Below are 5,026 nucleotides of genomic sequence, written 5' to 3'. Positions count from 1 at the left end.
TTTTAAAATTCTGCTACGATCCCCAACACATTTCGCCCGCATAGCATGTGCAAAAGAGTAGAGAGGGTCACGGCGAAAACTGGACGCACCTCGTGTACAAACTGGACAATCTCTTTTGGAGTATCAGGGTTTCAGACGAGAACTCATCTGTTATACGGGCACTTCAATGTTTTTTAAACTTATTTGAACTCCAGCCTATTTTTGCGTTCAGTATGCATCATTCAAAGCGACGTCATCAATTTCCAACACGTTCTGACATCATTTGCTGTTTTTCAGTCATTTACCGATTTGTTTAGAGAGCTAAATGACGGTGAAATTGAAAATCACTACAAAATGAATAGCAGAAAATAATTAATGCAGAAAAGAAAAAAAACTATATAATTTTTTTGTATTCACAAAGAAACTAAATACAGCAAAAAAAATACTCGGAAATAAATAAAAGAAAATTATATAAAAAATTGTTGGGGCGCTGCCCGCTGGGCCTGCCAACCCTAGGGTTTGCAAATACAGGCCCAGAAGGGCCAGCAGGCTCAACGGGCAGCGCGCCAGAGTTAGGCCCAGAAGCCTGCTATAGAGAGGAGTTCGAGACAGCAGCCGCGCCGGGGCTTTTAAACTGGTGCGGGCGCCCCTCGGCTAGCGAGGTGAGACTAAACTTGCCCGCACCGCTCCTGCGCCAGCGCACACCTTTAGTACCGGGTCGTGGCTCCAACCGGTACTAAAGGGGGGCCTTTAGTACCGGTTGGAGCCACGAACCGGTACTAAAGGGGCAGCTTCCCGCCCCTTGGCCTGGCGAAAATTGACCTTTAGTACCGGTTGGTGGCTCCAACCGGTACTAAAGGCCCCTCCTATATATATGGCACTTACGAAAAATTCAGTTTCATCGACCACCACTTCTTCTCCAACTACTTCACGCGACATCGCTGCCGCCCTCGCCGCCCCTGCCGCCCATCGTCGCCCTCACCGCCCGTCGTCGCCCTCACCGCCGTCGCCCTCACCGCCCGTCGTCGCCGTCACCGCCGTCGCCCCCGCCGCCCGTCGCCGCCGCCCCGTACCACATCGCCGTCTCGATCGCGCCGTCACCCCCGGCCTGCCGCTCGTCGTCGCGCCGTCCCCGTCGCATCGCCGTCTCGCGCCGCCGCCCGTATGCCGCCGCCCCCCGCTCGTACACACACACACACATATTGTTTTTACTTATTTTCTGTTTTCTGTTGTTTAGATTAATGTTAGATAAATTACGTAGATAAGAATGTTAGAATGTTAATGTTAGATGAATTATATGGAAAAGATGTTAAATATTAATGTCAATTTTAGATGAATTAGCTAGATATTAATTAGGTATATATATGAGATTTGAACTAGTTGAATTAATATAACTAGTTTATTTTTAGTATGAAAATTAATAGAACAAGTTTATTTTTAGTAAAAAAATAGGTATATGAGATTATTTAAACTAGTTGAATTAATATAACTAGTTTATTTTTAGTAAATGCTTAGTTGAACTAGTTGAATTAGTAGAACTAGTTTATTTTTAGTAAGAAATTTTAGGTATATGAGATTAGATGATCTAATTAAAATATTACTATATATATAGCTACTTTATATATTTTAGTAAGAAAATTAATAGAACTAGTTTATTTTTAGTAAATTCTTAGTTGAATTAGTTGAATTAATAGAACTAGTTTATTTTTAGTAAGAAAATTTGGATATCTGAGATTTGATGATCTAATTAAAATATTACTATATGGAACTAGCTACTTTATTTTAGTAAGAAAATTAATAGAACACGTTTATTTTTATTAAATGCTTAGTTGAATTAGTTGAATTAATAGAACTAGTTGAACTAATAGAAGTAGTTGAATTAGTTGAATTAATAGAACTAGTAAGTGTTTAATGTTTCACCTATATGAACATAGGAAATGTCGTCTGACGACGAAAAAGATTTCATTAAGTGCGAATTCTGTGAAGACCAGCACGGGCTATGCGACAGAAATTTCTTTGTTGATGATAGGCGCTTCAGCATCAAGCTGGATGAGACCTTCGAAGTGGATACAGTAAGTCACAACGACAAGTCTTTTTTCGTAATTAAGCATGACTTATATATGCTTCATTTGCTTCAACTTATAATTTTAAATTTTCACTATTCTACTAGCGCATCCCCTGCCATGCAAGAATTTTTGTCTTGGATAAGATAGGTTTCAGTGTATGGAAACTATGGAGGTAAAGAGAGTTTACCTGAAGACCGAGCATGGTTATACTTTCAACGTCAAATTATACAATGTAGACACGTACACCTATTTTGAATGCAAAACTTGGCAAGCACTATGCAAGGCTTATGCATTTGAGCCTGATATGGTTACCACCTTTGATATTCGTCCGGAAAATGATATTGAAGGTAATAGAGACATCTGGGTCGATGTGCAGACGCCTCAAGTTCTACCATTATGTGAGTTTCTCAACCATATTTATGTCTTTGATATTGTTTATTCAAAAATAGTTCACAACTAATTTCTATTGACAGCTTATTTCCATTCAAGCAAACATGTCCGGCGCTTGGTAGACAGGACCTACTACTGTCCCGGAGCTGAACTAAACTGCGAGGAGATAAGTCATTATGTTTCATGGCTTGAGGATCTTGATGTTGTTAAGAGAAATCATTTTCCTGAATTTGAAAATCTTAGTACTCAAAACGTGCGACCAATAGTGATCGTATTGAACTACGGTCACATGTATTTAAGAAAGATGGTAAGATTTTTACTATTAGTCCTCAGTGCATCTTTTGCATACATTATTTTTCAAGCTAAACTTTCATTGTTAAGTATATTAATCACTATACGATGTTCTTCAACAGGGACTCCCGATGACAGTTGTGCCTCAGTGGATCGAGACTAAAGGTCGCATGTCAATTGTTAGCTTACGGCCAAGATATCCTACAGTGCACATGAGTGCATTCAGGATTTCTGAAAGCGATGAATGCTTAATAGTGAAAGATTGGAGCAAAATTGTTAACGATCGCAGAGAAGTACTAGGGGGCAGCAATCAGAAGCGCAGCCCATGATTAGGAGACAGGTTCATCTGCATGCTCCAATATGATGAATCAGGAGAGCTATACATGTTCTATGCTATTTTAACTGAGAGAGAGCAGCAGGAGTGATTTAGCTAGTTATCATGCTCTTAGTACTTGTTGTCCTCTCATGCGTGTCCGTGTTCTTCGTCCTGAACTTAATCTCAAAGAGTGATTTGCTTTTGTGGTGTTATGAACGCTTATAATATGATGATGATGATGAGTTATTATATCATTTATGAAAGAAACCGCATATTAGTGTCAACTGGATGGATCCTAGCTAAGTGATCAAGTATATGCCATATCCATATTACTTAGATCACTAAGTGATCAAGTATATGCCATATCCATATTACTTAGATCACTAAGTGATCAAGTAATATGGATATGGCATATACTTGATCACTTAGCTAGGATCCACATGCATCCAGTCGAAACTAATCTGCGGTACTTTCACCTAATGATTTAACAACTCATTATAATGTAAAACAATCACTAAATTAAATTGAAAACACAAAACTAAAGGAAAAATAAAAATTAAAACCAAAACACACCCAAACATTTAGTACCGGTTGGTGTTACCAACCGGTACTAATGTCCTACACGCACCCGGGCCTGGCTCGTGCCACGTGGTGGCACGTTAGCGCCGGTTCGTGCCAAACCGGTACTAAAGGAGGGGGCCTTTAGTCTCCACTCCATAGTGCCGGTTGCAGAACCGGCACTAAAGGCCCTTACGAACCGGTGATAAAGGCCGGTTCTGCACTAGTGCGATTAGTGACCGGACGGCCTGGCCGAACATTTGAAGTGGGTTTGGGGTGTCCGGCTGTATATGCTCTTACAGTCGGGCTGGCTACATTCCATCAGGTATTGTCTACTTCAGCGTGCGGTGTATCTATTGCAGTGTGTCTATCATATCATGTACAGCAACTTGGTTTCATACATCCACAGACACGCTTCCCGCGTGTCAATTTAATGTGTGATCTGATATGTTCACGCGCGGGCTCAAAGCAATAATGCCAATAGTACTTAGGGCACCTTCAACCGCCGATTATCAAATTGTCTGCAAATATTCCGAATGGTTTGGACGTCCAAAATCTTTCAAACCGGCACCAAGCCGGGGAGATTTTGCAGACGTCCGGACATTCGCCACATATGATTTCGATAATGCGGACGTACCCAAAATTTCTCTCTTGCCTATTTTGCTGCGTCTACTTGTCCTTTGCGTCGCATTCATGTCGGTGGACATGACCGGACGCGATGACATCATACCAAATCACCAACATTTATGTCGGTTAACGGTCGTTCACCTACTCGGCATTCACACCGGAGCGGCGAATGAGAATTCGGCGCTCCGCATATTTAAGTCAGTCAGCCATGTCCCAAAATCGTACCCCTTTGAGCTTTTTTCCCATTGTCTGAGTCGCCGTCCAATCACCCCTTCCCACCCTCATCTGTCATTCATCGTCACCATTGCCCGGCCCTTTGCTACGTTGTACCGAACGCTAACGCCGATGAGCCGTGCCCAAATCGCGATGAAGGTCCACGATGCGAAGGCTCGCCGCCAGGCCCGCATTGATGCGGGCCAACCTTCGAACCCTCTGGAGCGCTCGAAGGAGGAGATGGATGAGGAGGAAGACAGCCTGGCTATGGTCGCCATCGCCACATAGGAGGAGCATGCGCCCACACCGGTGTCTGGGTTCAGCATGCTGGAGGCGAGGCAACACTACGACCGGGACTTGGCATCAGCGAAGGAAGAGCAGGCGCCCACACCGGTGGAGGAGGCACCGGTGTCCGCCTTCAGGCAGTTGCAGACGGAGCAGCAGTACAATCCCCATCTCCTGGAGGAGCACGATCATGGACGTCGACCGGGCCGTGCTCGACTCCGTGCACAACGGTCGTACCATCGACCTCGAGCGCTCACATCTCGGCATCAAAAGGCGGAGCACGACCACCTCTTCATGGGGC

The sequence above is a fragment of the Aegilops tauschii genome, chromosome 2 (genome assembly GCF_002575655.3).
Source record: "Aegilops tauschii subsp. strangulata cultivar AL8/78 chromosome 2, Aet v6.0, whole genome shotgun sequence".
NCBI lineage: Eukaryota > Viridiplantae > Streptophyta > Magnoliopsida > Poales > Poaceae > Aegilops > Aegilops tauschii.
This window is presented reverse-complemented; position numbering follows the sequence as displayed.